Source organism: Schistocerca americana, chromosome 1 (genome assembly GCF_021461395.2).
Source record: "Schistocerca americana isolate TAMUIC-IGC-003095 chromosome 1, iqSchAmer2.1, whole genome shotgun sequence".
Taxonomy (NCBI): domain Eukaryota; kingdom Metazoa; phylum Arthropoda; class Insecta; order Orthoptera; family Acrididae; genus Schistocerca; species Schistocerca americana.
The window spans coordinates 408,101,280-408,128,960 of NC_060119.1; the positions used below are offsets into that span (position 1 = coordinate 408,101,280).

General features: G+C 42.6%; 1 protein-coding gene across 2 annotated transcripts in view; it reads right to left on the reverse strand.

Moving 5' to 3' along the window:
- Window positions 1–27,681, reverse strand: part of LOC124601977 — a 447,674-nt gene that overhangs the window by 195,336 nt on the left and 224,657 nt on the right. The gene's annotated exons all lie outside the window — the stretch shown is intronic.

Here is a 27,681-nt window from a genome sequence, read left to right on the forward strand (position 1 = left end):
CTTCCTCCCACTCTGAATGAAAATGCTAACTCCCTCGTATTTTTACTTGCACTCGCCGTTCTTGAACAACCCACATGTAAATATACTGTCTGATGAAAAGCATCCAAACACCTATTAGTCGACATGAATGTAGGACTGCACCCACCCTTCGTCTTTCTGACGGCTTGAACTCTGCTGGGTACTCTTTCGCACTGAGGTGTCTGAATGTCTGTGGAGGAATGACAACCCATTCTTCCATAATAGTCGACACTGGAGAAGTTAGTGCTGTTGGACGCTGGAGTCTGGGGTGAAGTCGACGTGCTAATGCAACACAAAGGTGTTCCATTGCGATGTGGTCGGAATTCTGGGCAGGCCAATACACTTCAGAAATCTTATTGTCCATAAACCATTGCCTCTCAGCCGCTACTTTACGACAGGGTGCACTTTGATGCTGGTGCAACAGTTATTGTCTCCGAACTGTTCCTCTTCTGTACACGGTACACAACGCTGTAAAATATGTTTATATCCTTCCGCCTTTAGCATTTTCTTAATCTCAATAAGAGGACCACACCCTAACTACGAAAAATACCCTCATCCCATAACACCTACTCTTCCTTATTTCACTTTTGTCACTGCACGCGATGACAGGGAGTGTTCTCCAGGCATTCGCGTAGCCCAAACCCTTACATCGGATTCCCACAGGATATATCGTGATTCATCACTCCAAATTATCCACTGTTCAATGGCGTTGCTCTTTATCCCACTTCAAGCGCCGCTTAGCATTGGCTACAGAAATGTGTGGCTTTCAACGAGCTGCTCGACCACTGTAGTTTATTCTTTTTAATTCCATACGCACAGTCATTGCACAAGCTGGACTGCTAGCAGGACTTTGGAATTCACGTGTTATTCTACATCTACATCATACACTGCAAGCCACCTAACGGTGTATGTAAATCTCTGCATGATGCACAACGCCTTTCTTACAGCGTCTGCCAGTGGAGTTTGTTTAGCATCTCGGTAACGCTCTCGCCAGCTAAACCATACCGTGACGAAACGCGCCGCTCTTCGTTGGACCTTCTCTATCTCCTCTATCAGTCCTACCTGATAGGGATCCCAGATAGATGAACAGTACTCAAGAATCGGGAGAACAAGCGCCTTATAAGCCATTTCTTTGATGGATGAGTTACATTTCCTAAATATTCTTCCGATGAATCTGAGTCCGGTATCTGTTTTTCCCACTATCTGTTTTATGTGGTCATTCCACTTGAAGTCGCTTTGGACAGTTACGCCTAGATATTTTACGGCAGACGCTGTCAACATGTCTTCTGGCGTTGCTACTTTAGTATAGACAACTGCATCATCTGCGAACAGCCTTTAATGAGCATCCGACGCCTTCTACTAGATCATTTATCTATATTGTAAACAGCAATGGTCCTGCCACACTTACCTGTGGTATTCCGGATATTACCTTTACATCTGTCAATTATGTTCCGTTAAGAGCCACGTGTTGAGTTCGATCTGCAAGAAAGTCTTGAATCCAATCGCAAGTATGCTCCGATACTCTGTAAGCTCGTATTTTTTTTCATTAAAAGGCAATGCGGGACGGTGTCAAATGCCTTGCTGAAATCAAGGAACACAGCATCAACCTGAGCGCCGTTGTCCTCTGCTCTGTGGATCTCATGGAGAAACAGAGCGAGCTAAGTTTCGCAGGATCTCTGTTTGCGGAGTCCATGTTGATTTTTATAGAGGTGTTCAGTTTTCCAAAAACATCATAATTCTTCAGCGTAAAACATGTTCCACAATTCTACAACAGATTGACGTCAACGATACAGGTCTATAATTGTGTGGATCTGTCTTACGGCCTTTCTTAAAAACGGAATGACTTGCGCTGATTCCATCCGCTGATTTCATGCTATTATTTTACAAGCGTCTTCCACAATGCTCGGCGGTTCCTTCCGTCAGCACATGAGATCTACCGGGTCTTGATTTAGCTCTGGTTGTTCCCTTGCGTCTCTACCACCGTCACATCATCCAAACTGGAGTGGGCAGACTTAGAAGGGTGAAATGTCTCTGGTGGATTTATAACTCAGGTGACATCCAATGAGCAGGCCATGTTCGAAGTCACTGAGTTCTCCTGAACGACCGATTCTGCTTTTACTGCTTCTCTGCTGACAAAACAATGCTCCCCACCGCTCGTGGTCTCCAGGGGGCAATTCCGCATTACACAGGGATTTCAGGATAGTTTTGATCAGGTAGCGTACTTGTGAAAAAATAACGAAGCCCTTCAGCTGGAGTCCGGAATAAGTTGAGACTGAAAATATTCCCGCGACCCACCGTCACTCCCAGGGGTCGTCACGTTAATACCGTAGAACACCGATTCCAGCCTTGATAATGGCCATTATCCGGCGAATAAAGAGTTAACAGGTTTCTTCAGGGCTGACTTATCCAGTACCCACTTATTGGCGATTAGATCCGACAGAGCTGTGAAATTGCGGGGATATGGATTGCTAACATGTACCAGGTGTTATAAATTTTTCAAAGCATTTTCTAGGGGATTAAAATTGGATGAATCAATGGGCCATTCGATGTGCTATGAGGTGCACGAGTGTTCCTCAACGCAGGGATGTATGCATGCAGACCTGTGAACTCAGCTGTTGTCATTTTGGGAGACGGGGTGTCCACAGCACAGTCATCATGAAGATGTAGGAGAGACGATGAGACAACACTTTGTCACTGAGAATATTGAAAGAAACATCTAGATTCATTTTCACGATAGACTGAATGAGTGGACCCAGGTCATACAACGAAAAACACCACCAAAACATCACACAACCACGCCCGGCCTGAACTACACCGTCCGAACATTGTGTGTCACGCGTCACGTTGGCTGTCGGTGCACTTGTCGCCTAGAACATCCGAAGAGCGGCAACATCAAGATTCGACGAATCACACTACACACGTCCAGACAGCTAGTTCCAGTTTCATTGTTGTTTTGCGCAATGAAGACTTGCAGCTTTATGTGCCGCTGTGAGCAATTGACTTTTCGGAGGTACGGGACTCTGCATGTTCACTGCATGCAGTTAGCTTCACAATGTGCGCTCAGAAACTGAGATGTACCGGCATCCACTGACAGCAGCGCTTCCTGTCGGTTTGAAATCTGTGTTAAGACAAGGTGTGACACTAGTCTCCAGTCACTGTCGAGTAGGATCTTTTTAGACCTCTGTTCTGTCGTCATCTTACATGGCTGCAAGTTGCAGATCATGTGGGTATGAGCAAACACGACAACTTCTTTCTGCCATTCTGTCGTGCGTCACACCATTTCATTGCCATGACCTACGTTGCCTGTGGAGGGTCACACGACTCTCTGGTATCAGTTAACACTATTCATAGCGCCCTAAAAGAACATTGTACTCTTTTAATATGATTACTAATATTTTATTCGGTGAGGTTACTTGCAACAGATTACAACTGAGACTGCAAACGGATTATGTCCTTTCCGCCGCGTTTTCTGTTACGTCATAAGCTATTATGTGGGCACACAGGTAACTGTGGTCGCTGTTTTGCATTTTACTCAAATGATAAGGAATGACGAATGAACCATAGGACATATCGGGTGGGATATTACAACCATTACAAGAGAGAAAAGTCCGCGGCAGAAGTTGCACTAAAAAACCACGCAGATTATTGCAAGTTCAGACTTCAACATATGACGTCCGATCCCGTCGTCAACGTTAAGTTAAACAGCAAATTTCTCCTTTCACTCATTCAGCAGCCAGTACGTTTCAATAAGCGTTTAACCAATCTCTTGGCATAGTAAAACAGCAAAAATAGAGCAAGTTTACAGAGTATAACGATTCGAGCGTACAGGCTATGAATCAGGACCTGCTTGCTCTGATTACTGCTCAGGGTATCGCAGTGCAGCGTTAGGGAAGTCCCGAACTGATCTGTTAGGTGTGTAGCCGCCGGGGACGCCTTCCAACATAAGGGCGGCCGCAGCCGGATTTACAAATGGGATAATTTTAATGACGTCATAACCGTTTAACACAATCGACCGATGGGACGATACTGTAACCGGACGCTTTGACTCATGCCACCAGTAATAGGAATTACGTCGTCATCTAGTATCGAACTCTCGTTCGTACGTGAGTCAGAAGTGCGAAAGGCGATGCGAGATAATTTCTGGGGCCTTCGTGAGACTGACCATTGTCTGTCGATCTTTCATCGGTTACAGGCATGACCGCGAACCCTATTTGCAGTTCAGTCGTGAAAGATTGCTGTTAAAGTAGCTCTCTCACGCGTTTGCCTTCCTGGAAGAGGACGCTGCACTCGACGTAACATCCGCCTACATCATCGTTCATTTAATCTGTGTTTACTTTATAACAGATGGTGCTCGTGCAATACCATAGACTGTAAATCATACGTTGGCTGTTGGCCTGGTGTAATGGCGGTTTCTGGCGACTTTCCTAAGAGCGTATATAGTTCTTATTTGTTATAAAATGTGTGCACTCCTGTAAAGCTCTTTCATTTAACAGATTAATAACTTTAGAAATTAACACTTCTTCTAGTAATAGAATCATTCATATTACAATTGATTTTGTTTCAGTAAATGATTTTTGTATCTGAATGATTTTACATATTCAGCAGTCTTTTAGTTAGTGATAACTCTTATTTATAAAGATCATATTCTGTTGAAAAGTACAACAAGTTTGGGCACGATTTCGTTGTATGTTACCATGAAAAGTTGAAAGTCTCTTATGACGGCGTTACGTAAACGAATCTTTCACTGATCCTTTCTACGGAATTATTCGCATTATTTGTAACGATATGCACATCACCCCCTTCGTTGAAATTACTAGGGAATCTTTCTCTATATTAAAGAAAAATCCCCGGATTTTATGAAGTAATCATTTCACGGCCCCTAATAACGCTCACTTATTTCCTTTCTGCAATGTTCATCTTGTGATTTTGATATACTTGTTTGAGGTTCTTTGATACAAATATTGCTTCTAAATCTTCTGTTGGTTTAGTTTTTTAAAATGTTTCTTTTCTTTGCATACTACAAGTAAGCAAAAACTCTTGTGTATAATTAATTTATTACAGTTTTTTGGCAGAAAAACCACTGATTTACACTGTGGAACTGAGAAAACCTCTTCCATTTTGTGAAGTTGAAAAAATTCTTTTGCGTTATATGCCGTCATTAGCGCAGCATCCCCCATGAATCTGTAAATCTGTAAACTGAGGCAACAAAAGTCATGGGATAGCGACATGTACATACACACATTGCAGTAGTATGGCGGAGCTGTCATTTGTACTCAAGTGATTCGTGTGAAAAAGTTTCCGACGCCGTTAAGGTCGCACGACTGGAATTAACAGACTTTGAACGCGATATGTTAGTTGTAATTAGATGTATGGGGCATTCCATTTCGGAAATCGTTAGGGAATTCAATATTCCGAGATCCATAGTGTCAAGAGTGTTCTAAAATACCAAATTTTAGGCATTAGCTCTTACTACAGACAATGCAGTGGCCGACGGCCTTCAGTTAACGACGGAGAACAGCGACATTTGTTTAGAGATATCAGTGCTGACAGATAAGCAACATTGCATGAATAAACCGCAAAAATCAATGTAGGACGTACGACGAACGTATCTGTTAGGGCAGTGCAGCGAAATGTGGCGTAAATGGGCTATGGCAGCAGACGACCGACGCGAATGCCTTTGCTGACAGTGCGACATCGTCTCTCCTGGGCTCGTAACCGTATCGGTTTTACCCTAGATGACTGGAGAACCGTGCCTTTGTCAGATGAGTCCCGATTTCAGTTGGTAAGAGCTGATGGCAGCATTGAGTGTGTTGCAGATCCCACGAAGCCATGGATTGAAGTTGTCAACAAGGGACTGTGCACGCATATGGTGGCTACATAATGATGTGGGTTGTGTTTACATGGAATGGACTGGGTCCTCTGGTCCATCTGAACCGATTATTGAGTGGAACTGACTATGTTCGGCTAATTGGATACCATCTGCAGCCATTCATGGTCTTTATGATACCAAACAATAATGGAATTTTTAGGGATGACAATGAGCCGTCTCACCATTCCACAATTGTTCGCGACTGGTTTGAAGAGCATTACGGGCGATTCGAGCGAATGATTTAGCCACCGAGATCCCTCGACATGAATCCCATCGAACATTTGTGGAATATCGTCGGGAGGTCAGTTCATGCCCAAAATCCTGCATGGGCATCACTTTCGCAGTTACGCATGGCATAGAGACAGCATGGCTCGATATTTCTGCTGGAAAATCCCGACGACTGATTGAGTCCATGCCACGTCGAGTTGCTGCACTGTGCAGAGGAAAATGAGGTCCTACAAGATATTAGAAGGCACGCCATGACCTCAGTGTACACAGGAAGTAGCTGCACACTATGTGTCGGAGGGGACCAAAATAGCGGTTTTCTCTTTTAATCGGTGCATATCTTTAGTGAGTTTTTCCTATCGTAATATCTCTAATCTCTATGTTAAGTATACAATTTAGGCAGCAGAATTAACGCAGTCTTCCTCGAAAACAAGTTCGCTAATTTTATCCAGTAGGATTTCCCTGTAGCAACGACACGTTTTTTCCAGAGATTCTCACTGTAATTTCTTGAGTATCGCTGTTACGTTTTCTGATGGGCTATACCAACCCGTTACGATCCTAGGAGCCTAAACTTGAAATTGTAAAGGCTACTTGATAACGGCCGCGAATGCTGGAGGAGTACTCCAGAATTAATCGCATTGGTGTCCGGTATGCAGTTTCCTTCACAGATTGTGAAGGTCTAGTTACGTATGTATTTTTAGCCCCACTAAAATATTCATTTCAGATATAAAGCAAAGAAAATATTATTTTTAAACTGTTGCTGAATGATGGAAGAAGGGCGACAGGTGGGGTAGACATCGTTTCACGGCCACATCTAAGAACGTCCGAGTCACCATCCAGCTTCGCATTCTGCGAAATGAACCTCGAAAACTGACGTGCATGCGGTGGAGGCTTAGGAACAAGATAATTACGATTGTGGATTATTCAGTTTTTGCTTTGTATTTATTCTGGACTGACAGATACACAGTTCCACCGGAGCTATTGCAGTTGTAATTGGTTTCTTTTTAGAGACTATAAGGAAGCTATCACTACGAGATGCAGTGCATGTAATTTTGTTTGAAGAATGTATGTATATATACTGTTTTGTTGTCAGTAGCCCGCCTTTTTCTTGGAAAGTGACCTGAACAGAAAATATTCTCATTGTGTTTGCAGTAATTTAGTGTGGTGAGCAACTTTTTTAATTGAAGTGTGAAGGTAAGACTGTTATTTGCTTTCTGTAGTATGCTTTGGTCAAACGGCGCCCAAAGCAGCGTAACGTTATTGAAGGCAGTCGCATGCGTCGCAGTTGTAATTTTTATTCTAAGCAATTTTCATATCAAGCCCTTTACAGTGGTGGTTTACCCCAGGTAACTACGATAAATGAAATTTTTACTGAACCTTCTCTCTGGTATTCAGTAATCAATTTTCTTTAGAAAGAGAGCCGTCACAAGATGCATCGTACTTTCCCGGAACCTTGCAAGAAGTCTAACCTCTTAATTCGTTTCCCTGTTTTACATGCTGCCTCATTTCATGTTGTCTCTAATTATGTAAACGTTAGGAAGAGTTCCGGAAGTATGCCATTAATCATAGAATCGGATACTACAGTGTTCTTTCTCTTCGTTATGGGCATTATGTTGGTTTTATCTGTATTTGAAGAGAACTGCCATTCGTCACACCAACAGGATATACTGTCCAAGTGGTTCTGCGTCTCCGTAATATAGTTCAATCTCGTTACTTTCCTGGAGACAATAGCATCGTAAACGAACATTCTGTTAGCATGGATGGCCCACTCTGGTATCTCTCTGGTAAACCGCACGCGTGTGTTTCTAGGAGAACATCCGCTAGTTCCTGTTGAGTGTACGGATTACAGTATAGTTTACTGGGTTCTGTTAGTCAAAAATTCTTCGAATCAATCATGAAAGGGCTCCATATCGACGTACTATGATGCTCAGTCGACAGTGCAATACAGTGTCGAACACTTTTATTAAATTACGAAGAAGGAATTTACCTGTTCACTTTCATTTTCTGTGTGCTAGATGTCATGTATGAACAAAGCGAGCTGTGTTTCAAACAAGTGTGTTTTCCTGAAAACTTATTCATTACTTAAGGGAACTCCTTTTCCTCCAAGGACATATTAATTTTCGAACATTGTATATGTCTACGATCTTACACGAGACGAAACTTAGTAATACTGTTCTGTAACCTATCCTTTTTGTGAACAGAAATGGTCAGCACATTTTTCCAGTCACACAGGGCTGTTCGCTGCGCAAGAGATTCAAGATTAACACGAACTAGGAAAGGGGCTAATTCCGTAGCACATTCAAAATAAAATCTAATAGGTATTGTTCGCTTTGGGTGGAAGTAAGTGTTTTCGATATTAGCGGTGCTTAGTTGTGTGCCGGTCAAAGCTGATATAACTGTATCCTTATGAATGAACACATTTTTAAATGGAAATTTAATATTTCGAATTTTTGTCTGCTTCCTTCAGTTTCAACACTAGACTGAGTGGCTTTAAGGCTTGGGTCCTTTAATGGACATAATATGTCAGGAATTCATAAGTTTATCTGGTAGATCTTTCGCCAGGATCTAAATGTTGAAATTATAGCCCTTCTTACGGATGCACGAGATGTCATTAAGTGTTCGCTGTCAGTTTTATTTATTTTTGTAGCAGCGAGTGTAAGTACTCTCCGCTTTTGCAACGTTCATCGAATGCTACCAACAAACCATGCCGGGCTTTTGCCGTCCGTCATTGTTTTACTTAGAACATGCTCACTTGTTCTGTGTTTAAACTTTTACACAACTTTTCTGCGCTTGTCGGATTTGGCGACTCGGTTAGATCTTCCTGCGGTATTAATTATCAAGACTATTTGTTCTCTCCGCCAGTACGTATGCGTATCGCAGGTGACAAAGAAGCACCCACTACTACTGTCGTATGCTCAGAGTGTACCCGTGGTTAGGCTATCATTGAGCCACTATCAGGTGGCCGCCACTAGATTCGCGTTTATCTGTCGTCCACATCGGCGCGCAGGAGAAAATGTGAAGCTCCGCGACGCGTTAGGCAACGGCAGATCGCGTCACCACGGGCGCAATTTGTAGCTGTTATGCGAAATTCGTCAATCAACTCTTTCATCAAGGTCCCACAACTTCCAGAGTCTGTAGCCATATCTAGCGACAAGTGAGTCTAGCTGCTGCAAATATAAAAACAACTAAGAACATTGAAGGCACCAAACGCAGTGAGCCGGCCGAAGTGGCCGTGCGGTTAAAGGCGCTGCAGTCTGGAACCGCAAGACCGCTACGGTCGCAGGTTCGAATCCTGCCTCGGGCATGGATGTTTGTGATGTCCTTAGGTTAGTTAGGTTTAACTAGTTCTAAGTTCTAGGGGACTAATGACCTCAGCAGTTGAGTCCCATGGTGCTCAGAGCCATTTGAACCATTTGCACCAAACGCAGTGAAAAACAGATTGCTGCTTATTTTCAAACACAGTCACGTAAAAAGTAAAGTTAAGTGCAATATAAAAGCTTTATACGGCCGCTGCCACAAGTGGAGAAACCTGTGGCTAACGCTGATGCCTTTACATGTGGCGCACTACCACTGAATCTAACAAGAAACTGTAACAAACGCTTCGGTTCAATAACCAACAGACCATAGCTTATAAAAGATGCAAAACGACCCTTGTAGAATTATCTGACATGAGGAAGTGTAATGCAGCGTGCACAATGAGGAACACAATGAAAAAAGTCCTTCTTAACATTAATGTTAGACGTTCCCCATTTTTAATGGTGCATTTCTCTTCACTGCTGTATACGAATGATCAGGTCGATATCGTCCCGTTGAATTATTATTAATATTTGTTAATTTGGTCTATTTGTCTGTCACAGAAGAATGTTGGTAGTGGAAAATGTTATGGCTAGGAGTGTTTAGATACTGTAAATCTGAGTATTATTCGTTTCAAATGCAGAAGCTACTGCATTAATGTCTTCGCCGGTCGTTGCCATGGGTAGGCAGCCCGAACGGCTCTTGTGTGCAATTTTCTATCTACCAAGTTTCATAGTTTTCGAAAATTTTCAGCGTATACACAAGTTTTCGCTGTATGCGATTTGTTAGTTTAGCTAAGACTTATAATAGTTGATCAGCTTCTACGTTTCATCATTATTTTATCCTTGGTGTACTGGATATACCATTTAAACAGCAATGGAACATCGTGAAGACAATTACTTTATAATGTACTGTACACGGTTTTACTCTTGTGTTTGTTTTTTGTTCCGCCCTACTCCGGATGAAACACACTTGGCTTCAGTGTTGTTTACTCATGTAATGGAATATCTTGATGTAGACTGACAGACATACTATATGGAATAAACACACAGCAGCTTAGTATGTGTGCCTCAGGAAAGCGGGCGCTCGAAGACGGTCGTTAGCAGTCGACTGTAATAATCTTGTTGTCCGTCGATCACGACGTTAGAAGCTAACTCATCTTTCAGTTACTTATTGAACAATGCCGTAATTACGTACAGCTGCGTCAAAACCCACATTCCCACACACAAATATCAAAACCACTATAACTGTTGAATTTCTGAAGCTTATTCCGCCCATACTAGTTTTTTTTTAATTATTTGCCGAGCATATGATTGCTGAATTTTATTCTGTGAGGAGAACATCTGCTAAGTGCGTTACTCAACGGAAAGTAAGATGCGAAATTTTCCAGAAGGCTATGGCGCCTCGTACAAGCAGTATTTCAAAAAAATAAAACAAAATAAAATAAAATAAAAAATAAAAAGAATAAAAAAAATGGTGGGAGCTGGAGAAGCCACTGTAAATAAATACACAAGAGAATTCACACAGATAAATAATTTCAGGTAATAAACGATGCTAATAATATCTGATAACGTCATTTTGACTGAAGCGTCACACTATAACAAGTCACTTTATCGGAAGTCAGATATTTGAATGCCTTCGTTGTAGAAATTAGTCTGTTTTCCAATTATTCGAACGCTCCTACATACACTCCTGGAAATGGAAAAAAGAACACATTGACACCGGTGTGTCAGACCCACCATACTTGCTCCGGACACTGCGAGAGGGCTGTACAAGCAATGATCACAGGCACGGCACAGCGGACACACCAGGAACCGCGGTGTTGGCCGTCGAATGGCGCTAGCTGCGCAGCATTTGTGCACCGCCGCCGTCAGTGTCAGCCAGTTTGCCGTCGCATACGGAGCTCCATCGCAGTCTTTAACACTGGTAGCATGCCGCGACAGCGTGGACGTGAACCATATGTGCAGTTGACGGACTTTGAGCGAGGGCGTATAGTGGGCATGCGGGAGGCCGGGTGGACGTACCGCCGAATTGCTCAACACGTGGGGCGTGAGGTCTCCACAGTACATCGATGTTGTCGCCAGTGGTCGGCGGAAGGTGCACGTGCCCGTCGACCTGGGACCGGACCGCAGCGACGCACGGATGCACGCCAAGACCGTAGGATCCTACGCAGTGCCGTAGGGGACCGCACCGCCACTTCCCAGCAAATTAGGGACACTGTTGCTCCTGGGGTATCGGCGAGGACCATTCGCAACCGTCTCCATGAAGCTGGGCTACGGTCCCGCACACCGTTAAGCCGTCTTCCGCTCACGCCCCAACATCGTGCAGCCCGCCTCCAGTGGTGTCGCGACAGGCGTGAATGGAGGGACGAATGGAGACGTGTCGTCTTCAGCGATGAGAGTCGCTTCTGCCTTGGTGCCAATGATGGTCGTATGCGTGTTTGGCGCCGTGCAAGTGAGCGCCACAATCAGGACTGCATACGACCGAGGCACACAGGGCCAACACCCGGCATCATGGTGTGGGGAGCGATCTCCTACACTGGTCGTACACCACTGGTGATCGTCGAGGGGACACTGAATAGTGCACGGTACATCCAAACCGTCATCGAACCCATCGTTCTACCATTCCTAGACCGGCAAGGGAACTTGCTGTTCCAACAGGACAATGCACGTCCGCATGTATCCCGTGCCACCCAACGTGCTCTAGAAGGTGTAAGTCAACTACCCTGGCCAGCAAGATCTCCGGATCTGTCCCCCATTGAGCATGTTTGGGACTGGATGAAGCGTCGTCTCACGCGGTCTGCACGTCCAGCACGAACGCTGGTCCAACTGAGGCGCCAGGTGGAAATGGCATGGCAAGCCGTTCCACAGGACTACATCCAGCATCTCTACGATCGTCTCCATGGTAGAATAGCAGCCTGCATTGCTGCGAAACGTGGATATACACTGTACTAGTGCCGACATTGTGCATGCTCTGTTGCCTGTGTCTATGTGCCTGTGGTTCTGTCAGTGTGATCATGTGATGTATCTGACCCCAGGAATGTGTCAATAAAGTTTCCCCTTCCTGGGACAATGAATTCACGGTGTTCTTATTTCAATTTCCAGGAATGTATTAACACGGCTAAACTAAAAATACGTTATTTTACCAGCAGACAATAAAGGAAACAAGAAATTATCGATGGGTAAATGAAATAAAGTCCGGTGTCAGGTAAGCGATGGGATGGCGTGACAAAAACTGAGTTACGGATGAATACTTTAGTTAGTACCAATATAAGGAAAGATTAAGGTTTAATATTCTACCACTGTTGAGTTGATTAGAAACGGAGCACAGGCTCGGATATGGAAAGCATTGGGAAGGAAACTCGCTGTGTCCTTTCGGAGGAACCATTCGGGCATTTACCTTAAGCGATTTACGGAAAGCATGGAAAACAAAAATCTGGATCTCCTGCCGGAAAAAAAGTAAATAATGCTCTTTACACAAGAAACAAAATAATATGTACGGTAAAAAAGGTTGCAGTAGGTACTGGGAGATGAAAAAGCTTGCACAGGATAGATTAGCATGGAGAGCTGCATCAAACCAGTCTCAGGACTGAAGACCACAACAACAAACAACGGTAAAAAAGCACGCATGCTTATAAGAAGGTACTGTATATATTTGAGTGGTACTGTGTAGCCGGCCGTTGTGACCGAGCGGTTCTAGGCGCTTCAGTCCGGAACCGCGCAGCTGCTACGGTCGCAGGTTGGAATCCTGCCTCGGGCATGGATATGTCTGATGTCCTTAGGTTATTTAGGTTTAAGTAGTTCTAAGTCTAGGGGACCGATGACCTCAGATGTTGAGTCCCATAGTGCTTAGAGTCATTTGAACCATTTTTTTGGTACTATGTATTGTTGTTTGCCGACGATTCTTGAAATCACGTTCTGTCATCAAGAAAACTTCTTACGAAATGAAAGAACGCTATAAAACATTGTCGTAAACATAATCATGTAGAATATAATTATAGTTAACAATTATTCAATGAATTATAATTATGTGAATCATCCACGTCCGTGTCATAGTCCATTTATGAGTTTTCATACTCTGTAAATTGTAAAATCCATACTTTTTCAAAAGTGCTTGTCTCGTGTGAGTGCTGTGTAATGAGCAACGACCTGAAAAATATTTTTTGACAACGCAATACAAACGTTAGATACATCCTTAGAAAATTGTCCGTAATGAATCTAAAGAACAGAAAACATTGACCATATGAAAGATAGCCCGCAGAAAAGACTAACAAAATGGCGGCACGGTTCACTGTGGGCGTAATTAAAAGAACATCATGTCAGAACATTATCAGGAAAACCTTCCAGCTTGATTCAAATTTTCTTTTGTGCGTAAGTTAAAGCTGCTCGGCCAATCTGTGCCTCTCCGGTATTTCAGATAGTTCATGCAAGAAGTATTGCTTAGATGTTAAGGTTCTCTTGTTATATCTTCATCATATTTGAAAACTATTTCTTATTGCACAATGTGCAATTTCTATTCCAATTTTAGTTTGGCGACCGTAAATAACGCTATATTTTCTTGGACCCAAGGAAGCTTCGTGAGACATACGATAATCAAGGCATTCTGACGACTGAATCGAAATGAAGAATGACCTGTACGATAATCTTCAAAAACTCACTTATAGTTATTGTGGTTATCTGTTGCTAAGACTCTTAAGTAAACCATGATACATCTGTGACTATAAAAGATAGCTGCGACGTGACGTTTGAGTACTGAAGTTACGAGCGCTTCAAAAGATGATATGAAATGTTGTATCCTCTCCTGCTTCTAAGCAAGTCAAATTATGTAGCGCAAAGAACATAGTATTCCCACATTTTCCGCAACTTTTCGAGTCGAATGCTGAATGCTGAATCAGTATCGGTAGTAAAAACACAACTCAAGAGAGATTTCGTGATCACCGTGTTTCGATCGCTGTGTTCTTTGACACAGGCATCGCTAACTTCATGGATGCCTATCTGTGTTGTGTCTTCTTGTTCAAGTTAGTTAAGCATTAATGCGTTTAACTGATATTTATTGTATGAGAATGCGTTCAAAATAATATTAACGGTTAGTTCTTTATCGTCGTTCCTGCTGTCAATGAAATGGCAGTGAAAATCCTTACTTATACTCTCACCTCACGATATAACATAACTCTTATAGGATATTATCGTATTGGGAACACAAATAATACTAAGAGAGTGGATTCTTCAAAGTACTAATGTAATTCACTTAGTATTATTGACGGTGAATCAGCGGTGGTTCAGAGATCAAATAGTGAAACTGCAGTACGGCTGTATCGTTAAAATTGAATGTAGCATGCCACGGTATGTGTGAAGAAAAGTGTTTTAGGTGTGATAGCAGCTAAGTGAAAAAATACAAAAGAAGTAAAACGCCGCTAACAACGAGATGAGTAGAGACGGCAGCCTAGCTCAGAATGAACGAGAATGGGGAGGCGTTCGACCGTAACTGTGTTGAAGAAACCATTCTGGCTTGGTCACTTCTGGAGTAAGGTAGGGGAATTAAGAAAGGGCTATAGAGGTTGTTTAAGGTGAAATAGCAAATATTTTTGGAGGTGTTAGTATAAAATAATTCGAATAGAGCAACCCATTTAACATGTGTGCAGTTTCTGTTGGGTTACGAATATACAGCTCTCTACAGAGAGAAGTTTTCATTTCGTTTCTTGGTACTGAAGGCGCTATAGATTTATGTATCGATTGTCATTTTCAATTTGAAGTTAAAGTTGTGAAACCGTGCTTGAGATTAAATATTTGAATTTTTCAACTGTGATTGTGGATGCGATTTGTTAGCCAGTTCTACTATATCATTAAATCCGACATGGTATTTGTGTGCGGGTTTTGTAATGGAAACGCTGCTGTTGCTTGTAGAGGATACGTTAAACGATTTTCTACCCATAGACTACCTGATTTAAGAGTATACAGTTCCCAGCAGTCATATTTCATTTGAAGGTGGAAATAAACGGTATTTGGATGAAGTAGAAAACGTTATTCAGTTAGTAGAGTACAGTCCGTCAACAGGCACACGCAAATTTTCTGCGCGTATCGGTGTTCCAGGTATAAGAATATACCGGACATTACGTATGCACAGCCCCTATTCTTGTCATTTGCAGTGGATTCAAGATCTTCGTAAGGAGCTGAATGTGAATGACTGGAATTTTGTTGTTGGCTTGTTGCAGATCGCTAAGTACGCGCATGAATATTGTTTATTGATGACAGTAATAATAACACTCGTCATTCACATCGGTGGTAAGATGAAAATCGAGATGCCTTTTTGGGGGCATATTTAAATATCGCTTCTCTGTAAATGTGTGGTGTCGTGTAATAGGCAGTCAGTTGACTGGTCCTTTTGTGTTCCCTCGTAATCTTAGGGGGCCCCGTTATCCAGAATTCCTTGAAAACAACCTTCCAGCGTTATTGGAGAAAGTTCCTGTGGCTACAAGAAAGTATATATTCTTCTAGCACAACGGGGTTCCTTCACATTCTAGTCATCAAGCGACACGTCAGCTAAACCATACATTTCTTGAAAGATGGATGGCAGAAATGGTCACGTTTCCTGGCCACCAAGGAACTCTCGCCTTACTCCTTTAGATTTTCGCCGGTGAGAATGGTTGAAAGGTGAAACCTACAAAGAAAAGGTAAATACAAGAGAAGAATTGATCACTCGGGTTATGAATGGTGCTGCCCTCACGAAAGGGCGCCAAGATGATCTCAGAAGAGCTACACAGTTACTGTCAAGAGAATCAAAAAGTGCATTGAAGTTGGAGGTGGAATTTATGAAAATTAACTTTGCACACAGTCACTTAGCATTGCGTAACACTTCATGTGAGTGTTTGGAACTGTTGTATCTCTGCAACTAGTAAAAAGTGGATCCATGTTATGCGGAATAGTCTATACTACCATCTCCTAAAATATTTACCACCCCGGCAGAAACTCAATGTATTAAAATGTCGAGAAATTAAGGCATAATGTAAAAACAAACGCTCAGCATACAGCTTAAAAGATTTCTGAAAATAGACATTTTATTAGACAACAGTATTTTAAGAGACTGCACATTTAATACTGTATACGACAGCATCTTCAGAAAAAATAAAAAAATGCACTCAACAGTGGAAAGAAACTGGACCTGATAGTATATATGTACGATTTTATAGACGAGGATTGAAATTATATTTAATCATTCATAACTGATACAAAGTAGATACATGTTTCAAAAGGAATCATCAGCGTTGTGTAATCTGTTGCCAGCAATGTAGCATCTACCTCACCCAGCGCAGGAAAGCCTCTCCTTAAACTTCATAACGTTTCAAAAGGCATGATCCGCGTAGTATCGTAACTATTTCTGTATTTCCGTGAAATCATGTGGAACCCAACGTGATCCATATTTTCTCTGCCCACGCATTCCTTCAGTATGTGAAGCACAGTCGTATGCACTAAATCTTCCTATCGACTCAGCTCACGAATCGTTTGACGTCGATAACTGTCCGGTGTCCAGCAACGCGGCAAGAGCAGGCACCTCTCCAATAAATGTGTGCCACATATTTTCGTCTCATGTTTAAAGCTTTTACCCCCATTGACACTGTTCTGGAAGACATTGCAGATTCCCTGCAAGCCTATTGAACACTTTGATGTCACTGTCGTGCTATAACTTGTAACCTCCCTCTTACTAATCGTCCTATCCTGCTTGCGATACAAAATATGACCGTGTATCGCGTGTATGCCTAATGGATTTTTTTCTAATTGGATAAGGCTTTCTTTCCCGAAGAAATGATACTGATAAGTAAGAGGAAAGTGTACAACCGACTCTTCTGATGGAAAGTATACTAAAAATAAAAAGTAATTAAACCGAATAGGGGTATTGTTTGGAAAATGAAAACTATTTTGTGCATTCACTCACGTACAACACTGGACAGAAAAGGGGTGCCACTGATCATGAATCTAAAAGTTACACTAATGAACGAAAAGGAAATAATTAATGGTCGCCAGCCCACTAGGGCAATTTTACATCCAAAATCCTGTACAAGATGATGCGAAAGAAAAACATTTATTATTAGACCCTGAGGTGGCAACTGAAGATTGCCCCTTTTTTTGACACTAATTTTAAGTGAGTATGTATGATAAAGAAAACTGAAAATTCACTCTTACGTCATGTTTGGCATTAAATTTTGAAAAAGGCAATTGAGTAATGATTTGAAAATATGTAAGTAAACTGTATGTTAGTGCTGAACTTCGTTAAGTGAACAATGACTTTCAGTGACCTCAACATAAAGTCATCAAAGAAATTTAGAAAAAAGGCTAGCACTTTTTACTTTGCCGTTACTTATTTTGCAGATTGGATTTCATATTATTGTGTGAACAACTGAGCCTTTTTTACTTACTTGAACAGAATTAAACACTAGAATATGTACCAAACCCAGCAGCCATGTGCTCCAAGCTATATGTAAAATAAATAAAACTTCCGCACTCTTAATTTGTGCATGTCTTTAGATTTAGATTTTTTCCAGTGATTGATTCTCAAACTTGAAAAATGAAATGGCTTTACTCTAGTCATATACTGAAACTTCTGTCGTACAACAGTTAATTGAAAGTAGACTGAGGCTAAAATTCTTAAAAGTGAAATTATTCATCAATAAACTGGCTGTAACGATTCAGTTTGTTTCTTATGACACTCAGTTAGCATATAAGGAAAAAAAGGGAACAAGGAGCCTGCTTGGTAACAATGTCTGGGGGCAATGAGGACACAATCGCCCTGAGTTTAACTGATTATTATTTAAATAAATTTTATCAATCAAATCACATTCCGTTGTGCTGCTGGGTTAGCTGTTAAAACTTTCTACCACTGAACAGTCTTACTTCAGTGCTGTGCATACGACAAAACTGGGAGCCGACGCCGAAACTGTGTTGCTGGAACTGCTGCTGTTGTTGAAGACGGTAGCATCTTGTGGAGCCACGGCTAATTACAGGAATGGGCAATCGTAATTAATACAACCTCTTCCGCCCGTCCACTGTTCGTACTCCTGCTACTAGACATCTGGCCGGCGCGCGTACATGATGCCACCGAAAATGGTACTCTCTACTGCGAGAGCGTTATCACCACTCTTCCGCACACTACAAACGCTGGAACCCTTCTCTCTCTCTCTCTCTCTCTCTCTCTCTCTCTCTCTCTCCGTAGGCTCCGCGCAACAATTCCCTACCCAAAGATTTTACAATGCACAAGCACTGCTATTATCTTTGCTAGTCGATGCAAATAACAATTCCTTTGGCTTTTTCTCAGAGCTTATAAGTTTCACAGTAAAACACAGATAAATACAATGAAATGTCAACAGACTTCTACCTAAATTAACACATGCAGTGAAGCAATGTCCTTAGTTATTAAAAGAAAGCATTTAAATTACAAATACTTACATACAATTCAGCAAAAACAAAAATATGTATCGGTCGCAGGTGCCATGCATCCTGCATTTGCGGTGTTACAAACTCCTGTGGTACATTCAATTTTTATCATTGTTATTCTGGTTTAGAAAACATCATGACAGCACCACATTAGACCGTTAGCTACATGAAGCTCCGTTCTTTTCGTAACTCGTTATGTGTGTGGCACGGAAAGGGAGAGTCATAAGCGCTAAGGTAACATGGGCTATACTGTCTAACAGAAGTGTAGTACACACATCAAAAATAGTTTTGCATCACCCCGATTCCCAGAACTCCTGAAGAAAGACATTGACTGTGGATATTGTGCCATAGACACACTGCCCTTTGATTGTTCAGGGATGTCACTAAACCCGCCCAAATATGTAACGAACCATGCATGAGCGGCGCCTAATAGACGGAGGAGGTCTGACAGCCGATCAGTTCCAGTCATTCCACGAGGAAGGAGGTACACGGCTTGTGTTGTCTGTAGTTCAACCATGCCTAGACGGTCAATACCGCTGTTCGATCGCGTCCTCATTGCTACTTTGTGCCAAGAAGGGCTCTCAACAAGCAACAAGGGAAGTGTTCAGGCATCTCGGAATGAACCAAAGCGATGTTGTTTGGACATGGTGGAGATACAGAGAGACAGGAACTGTCGATGACATGCCTCGCTCAGGCCGCCCAAGGGCTACTGCTGCAGTCGATGATTGCTACCTACGATTATGGCTCGGAGGAACCCTGACAGCAACGCCACCATGTTGGATAATGCTTTTCGTGCAGCCACGGGACGTCGTGTTATGACTCAAACTGTGCGCAATAGGCTACATGATGCGCAACTTCACTCCCGACGTCCATGGCGAGGCCCATCTTTGCAACCACGACACCATGCAGTGCGGTACACATGGCCTCAGCAACATGCCGAATGGACCGCTCAGGATTGGCATCATGTTCTCTTTGCTGATGAGTGTCGCATATGCCTTCAACCAAACAATCGTCGAAGACGTGTTTGGAGGCAACCCGGTCAGGCTGAACGCCTTGGACACACTGTCTAGTGAATGCAGCAAGGTGGATGTTCCCTGCTGTTTTTTGGTGGCATTATGTGGGCCCGATGTACACTGCTGGTGGTCATTGAAGGCGTATAACGGCTGTACCATACGTGAATGCCATCCTCCTACCGACAGTGCAACCATATCGGTAGCATGTTGGGAGGCATTCGTCTTAATGGACGACAATTCACGCCCCCATCATGCACATCTTGTGAATTACTTCCTTCAGGACATTGACATCGCCCGACTAGAGTGGCCATCATGTTCTGTAGGAATGAACCCCATCGAATATGCCTGGAATAGACTGAAAAGGGTTCTTTATGGACAACGTGACCCACCAACCACTCCGATGGATCTACGCCGAATCGCCGTTGAAGAGTGGAACAATCTGGAGCAACAATGCCTTGATGAACTTGTGGGTAGTATGTCACGACGAATACAGGCATGCATCAATGCAAGACGACGTGCTACTGGGTATTAGAGGTACCGGTGTGTACAGCAATCTGGACCACCACCTCTGAATGTCTCGCTGTATGGTGGTACAACATGTAATGTGTGGTTTTCATCAGCAATTTTCTGTACAGGCCCCGGAACTCTCGGAACTGAGATGATGCAAAACTTTTTTTGATGTGTGTATAAGTGACTTTGTTTGAGTCCGTTGCGTTGCGTCTTTACGACAGTGCTGCTACTATTAAAGTTCCAACCCACACATGTTATGCGATAGAATTTATTCTCTTCTACCAGAAGGACATCGTAAGTTGTACAGGCAACAAAGCATTCCAAGTGACTGGAAAGAGGCGCAAGTCGTGCTATTTTCAAGAAGGACATACTTGTATGTATATAACTATGGTCCTATTCTCCTGTCATCAGTCTGTTGCACATTTATGGAAAATGATGTATGCTTTCGTTTAATGAACTTTTTGGTGACTGAAAATAAACTCTGTAGTCATCTATATGGATTCTGCAAACGTCGTTCGTGTGAAACTCGGCTAGCTATGCTCGCACGAGAGATCTAAAAGGCTATGGACAACGACGCCCAGGTTGATGCCGTGTCATTTCTACATGTAGATGTAATGTGCTATGGGCTGTACGCCAGCTCACTGTAGGGGGTGAATTATTGAGACGATCAGTCAGTATGTCAGAAGAAATCTATATAGTAAATATAGGGAGGGGGAAGATTATTCTCCGACCTTCTCTTGCATACACTGCTTGGATGGAAGTGGTTGTTGACTTTCATTCAAGTGACCACCCTCTGGCTTCGGCTTGCAGACAGGGCACTCCCAGAAAGAAAGGCTGCCTCAGAAGACGCTTATAAATGCAAACTTGACGCTATGCCTCCTTGTTCTCTTTCTTTTTAAAAAAGAAAAAAATGATCGCCTGTCCAACGTTACGAGCACGTTACACCAAACGGCTTATGCACCCATCGCAATACTGGAATGCCGATTTTGAAGATAGTGCGTCGCATGACTGAACGACGAATATTGTTTCTCAACAAAGGACAGGTGGACAGCTCTGTGGTGGTTTAAATGCCGAATATTTTTTCGCTGCCTCGCAGCATTTCGCGTCGCGAGGGCAAACGACACTCGTATAGAGAATGAAGGCTTCATGGCAAGTGATTGAGAAATATGTCCATCAAAACCCTACAAAATTATAGGAAGCAGGAGAAGATTTCTGCTAGACGTGGCAGTTTGTCAATAGTCGCTGCGCCAAAACAGTTGTCTCTCAAAACAACATCTGGAGGACAATTCTCAAACAGTGATGGAGTATTTCTCCTCCGTCTATAAGACAGGATTCAGTAATCCGTTGGCTCGCGGCTTGGAGAAGGAGGACGAGGAGGTGAGTGATTTAAATTAAGGTTACACTAACAGTGAAAAATATTACTACACCTTTTTTTATCCGAGAACTGGTTTCCTGTGTTGTTTGATGCTCGGGGAAGTTACCAGAAAATAGAGTGAAAGATTTCATTCTAGCTTCTGCAATAAAATCTAACTGACCAGAAAGTTTTGAACTGTTGGAAAGAGGCAGTCTTGGTATTCAAAGTATGTACAGGACCAAACATTGCTCAGTAGTTATCCTAGTGTTACTCTAAGTAGCTTTATTAGAATGACGTTAGAAAGCATTGTCAGCCTTTATTTGATCTGTGCCCTAGAATGTAGGAAACTGATTAATCAGTCCCAGTTTGGGTCAAGAGAAATCGCCATATCCTCGACTACCCTCCCTGATCATGCTGGAAATGCACTATAATAAGCTCCTCACGAAGAAAACATCATGTAAATACGAGGTGCATTCAAGTTCTAAGGCCTCCGATTTTTTTTCTCCGGACTGGAAAGAGATAGAAACATGCACATTGTTTTAAAATGAGGCCGCGTTCATTGTCAATGCGTCCAAGAGATGGCAGCACCGTACGGCAGATGGAATTTTACCGCCAGCGGCGAGAATGAGAACTGTTTTAAATACTTAAAATGACGACGTTTTCCTTACTTGAACAGCGTGCAATCATTCGTTTTCTGAATTTGCGTGGTGTGAAACCAATTGAAATTCATCGACAGTTGAAGGAGACACGTGGTGATGGAGTTATGGATGTGTCGAAAGTGCGTTCGTGGGTGCGACAGTTTAATGAAGGCAGAACATCGTGTGACAACAAACTGAAACAACCTCGGGCTCGCACAAGCCGGTCTGACGACATGATCGAGAAAGTGGAGAGAATTGTTTTGGGGGATCGCCGAATGACTGTTGAAAAGATCGCCTCCAGAGTTGGCATTTCTGTGGGTTCTGTGCACACAATCCTGCATGAAGACCTGAAAATGCGAAAAGTGTCATCCAGATGGGTGCCACGAATCCTGATAGACGACCACATGGCTGCCCGTGTGGCATGTTGCCAAGCAATGTTGACGCACAACGACAGCATGAATGGGACTTTCTTTTTGTCGGTTGTGACAATGGATGAGATGTGGATGCCATTTTTCAATCCAGAAACAAAGCGCCAGTCAGCTCAATGGAAGTGCACAGATTCACCGCCACCAAAAAAATTTCGGGTAACCGCCAGTGTTGAAAAAATGATGGTGTCCATGTTCTGGGACAGCGAGGGCGTAATCCTTACCCATTGCGTTCCAAAGGGCACTACGGTAACAGGTGCATCCTACGAAAATGTTTTGAAGAACAAATTCCTTCCTGCACTGCAACAAAAACGTCCGGGAAGGGCTGCGCGTGTGCTGTTTCACCAAGACAATGCACCCGCACATCGAGCTAACGTTACGCAACAGTTTCTTCGTGATAACAACTTTGAAGTGATTCCTCATGCTCCCTACTCACCTGACCTGGCTCCTAGTGACTTTTGGCTTTTTCCAACAATGAAAGACACTCTCCATGGCCGCACATTCACCAGCCATGCTGCTATTCCCTCAGCGATTTTCCAATGGTCAAAACAGACTTCTAAAGAAGCCTTCGCCGCTGCCATGGAATCATGGCGTCAGCGTTGTGAAAAATGTGTACGTCTACAGGGTGATTACGTCGAGAGGTAACGCCAGTTTCATCGATTTCGGGTGAGTAGTTAATTAGAAAAAAAATCGGAGGCCTTAGAACTTGAATGCACCTCGTATATAAGACTGGGGGGGAGGGGGAATTTTCAACTGGTTATTGAAATGTGTTATTTGTAATATTTTCCACGGGCTTCTCATGTAATATGAGTAGTTCAATAGTAATTATTGTCTGCACAAAATTTGGTATATGGAGCTCATCAGACCGCGTTACAATTTTAATGCTTGTGGGAGTAAAACATGCAGTTATGTATAAAGTATGAACTAAGTTTATGGGTGGTATTTTACTTGGATTAATTATAAAATGTACGTTATGTTGGAAGGAAATGGAATAGATTTATGTATGCAAAATTATGAAGGTAAGTGAGTAATATGTTTATTAGAATAAAGATTGGGATAAATCGTATTTTAGTGCAATTAAGGGTGAACATTTGCTGAATTTATGATCCAGCTATCCGGTGAGTTAAAAATAAAAGTTAAATGGGGCGATTTATGCATAGCGTAGCGTTAATTTTAGAGTTTCTAATTAGATGCAGTAAAATTGTAGAGAAATGATAAAATGCTAGTTGAATTATGACGCAGAAGAAATTTTTTGGTCGAGACCACCAACAGCTAGAGAATTGCTGTCAACGTAGGGAGAGCTCCCGTTCTTCCAGTATTTTGGTGAGGTGCAGTGGTGTAATTCATGATGTTACAGTGTGGGGAGCCATCGGGTATTTCAGGTCATGGCTGGCAGTGATTGAGGGAACTTGGATGCCACAACATAGGTCTCGGATGTCCTGTGTCCTTAGGTGTTACCTGTCATGCCATTTTGAAATGGGACAAAGCTCGTCGATGCAAGGCACGTGTCTCTATGACCTGTCTATGTGACATTGAGGTATTCCTGTGGCTAGTAATATCCCTAAATCTGACCCTAATAGAACATGTTTTGGACCAGCTCAGATGTCAACTCTGTCCCAGTGTCAGTATCCAGGATATCAAGGACCAGTTAACAACAGTTGCGGACCAGCTTGCCTCAGGAGAGGATACAATGGCTGTATGGCATCCTTCCCAATTGAATTAGTGCATGCATCCAGGCCAGAAGGCATGCACTGTCATACTGAAACGTGGGCCCATACTGCCAAACTCTTTGAAAATTTGACTCTGTCTTGTAGTTTCTGAAATAACAATACATAGCCTCAGTAGTTGATCAGTACTGGATCAAGGTCTTATCTGGTTATAAAGGCCTCTTATCACAAGGTCAGTGATAAGGACTTCCAGTGTCACGTTAGACAGATGACTTATATTCATGGTTACCACCGCACTTCCTCCACATGGGGAACAACTGGGAATTGATCAGTTTTATCCAGGGGAATTTCCCCCCCCCCCCCATACATACACTTTAGGCGAATATGTGAGTTCTAATCTAGGTCATGCTGTAACTTAATAGTGGTAGTGTGATGTAAAACTGGTGGGAAACCACTGCCATCTCCCTATCTCTCTCCACCAATGGGAGCACAATAAAATGGCGGGAAACCCAGTGGACAAATTAGAAACGAGCTCTCCCCACCCCATTCTTTATTTTATTATGAATACAGCAGCCAAAGCCCCCTAATTTGGGGTCTGGTCTTCATAGTGACAGGATGTTGAAGTGCCAGCAGCAGAGACCAGCCAGCGCCCCCAGGCACAAGAGGAATAAGACTGGTAGATATGAAAATAAGTATCTAATAATAATATAATTACTATTGTTATTAACGAATATACATTCGAACATATACTTACAGTTTGTTATTGTTCCCACAGTGCACTGTGCCCCTTAACAGGTGCTAGTGGAACTGCTGGATAAGGACACCTACGTACTACTGGCCATATTGCCACAGCAGCTGCAGTCCACGGATGGGCTTCCAGACTTATCAGATCTGGTGCGGATCAGGTATAATTTGTCGCTGCACCGTCTACCTATGTTCAACTACACTGTACCATTGCCACATCAGCAGCAACTGTTGCAGCTAGCACAGCTCACAGACCACAGGCAAGTCTCCTATCGAGAGCACTATTGTTTGACACCACATATAACATTACTATGTGTGGATCTAAATGAGTAAATGTGGGCCTGGATCTGGATAATGACTTTGCTGTGGTTACTGAAGTTGAAAACATGCAATGTATTGATTTCAGAGCTCAGTATTCATGGTAAGAGTGAGAATATATATGCAGCATGATGAGTTGTTATAAAGAATAAGATGACAAATGAGTATGATCCATCCCATACAATGATTGACATTCAAATGTTTGGAGGTAATGCCACCAAAGTTGATATTTCCAGTGAGGTCACGTTAAATTAACTTCACAGGGCCCAAACAATACTTGAAACATTCAAGTGTTGTGAAATTATGTGATGTGTACTATGCAATATCGATCGTTACTGAAAGATTGGGACGTTGTTAGCCATATGTATGAGCTAGTTATTATGAGTTTGTGGACTGTTTGAGCAAAAGTAATGTTACAATGAACCAAGTTGAGTGGTTTATAAATTCCTGTACACACCCTGTGCCAAAGTGTTAACTGTGGAACCTGTAATGACTGTAGAGGATGAGTTTAAACAGGGAATTCCTATACTGGTAATCCTCTTTATTGGCTTGAACGCCTTACAGCCCAAGAATATGGCCCTCAGATGGAAACGTTCTTCAACATGCTGTGCTACACATTGAAACTTATATAAAACATAATAAATAAAGCATAGTGTGTTTTCTACAGAATTGTTTCAATCACAGACCCCCACCCATTTATGTCCTATCCGACTAACTATTAAAAGAATATATACATTCTTATTGTGAGTCAGAGCGCTCATGTGCCACCTCTGGTGCAGGCATCAGCAATGCCAGCACCCATGGCACTGCCACTGCCACCGCAACTACCTCCGCTGCCGTTCCCAGCACCGCCACTTGCCACAGCTGTTAGCGCTGCTGCCACTGATGCTACTGCTTTCAATACTAATGAATGAACATTGATACAGAGCACTCGTTGCGAGCCGCAGGCTAGCAGCTAATCGGGGCCCAATAACGAATCACCAGAGCCTGCCCAGGGAGATTTATGTGTCAGTAACGTATGGGATGAGCGAGGCTCCAATGTACCTCATTGAAGTGGTAGCTGTGGCTTATCTGTAGCATGTTATGTACTTGTTAAACAGCAACAAGGCAGTGCAGTTTAGTGGGAGATGGCCTGTCAGTCTAGCACTGTGCATTCGCATCATAATTTTTATAATAGGGCTCATTCATAGAAAGAATCACATAGTTTTTAAACATTTGAGGCAGCAACTTAATCTGCAAGAAATGTCGCATAACAGAGATATAAACTGTGCAGGAAAGAGGTAATGGTCTACAGCAGTTAAACTGTTACTTCTTTTGGTAAGTTTCGCTTAAATGTCCAAAGTAATTAGATAATATTTTGTGATTTTATCGACTAAAAAATGGACTGGACAGTAATAAATCGCTCGCCATCATTATCATCTTCGAAGCCAGAATCCTACATCTGAATCATCGTAACAGATTCAGGACAATCCAGAACATCTAGGTTAAGTGGTCTTCTTAAATACACCAAAGTCGTGCAGTCACTGTTCTGCCTAAATACTCCGGTAAAAGTCAGCTCATCAGCAGATCTCACTCGCAGTGTATGCTCACTACCCTCACTTACGATAACAGCCGCTTCGAAAATGATCGTTACCTTGTTCATTGTGAAGATGAACTGCCATTAGATGCCAACGAATTCGTCTTTTATACTTATCGTCTCTTATCGTGTTTTATACTTATCGTCTTTTATACTCATTAATTAGCAAAGACGATGATGTGCAGTAGATCCCCATAGTAGTAGGGAGATCACCATTCTCTACAGCGAGCTCATGGGATATGACACCAGTCACTGAGTAACACATATGTGAGTAGTGGTTCTTTCTATTCTCTTAACAATACGAACACCTAACACACAGCTGCATGCTTGCCTTATTAACGTTATGTGTGCTTATAGGTGCATTCGATGATGATGAATCCCAGACGAATCTGTTGAAATAATCTATGAGCCCATTCCCCATTGTTAGTTTGTGGGGCATGATGCCGGTCATTGAGGTGCAAATGTGTGAGTAATTGAAGTTCTTTCTGTTCCTCTGCTTGTAACAATACTATGCAGTTGTATGCATGGATTGCAAACATGATATGTTCTTGTTTTTCTAGGTGCACTCAATAACATGAGCCAGGGGACTGTCGATGAGCAGGCTG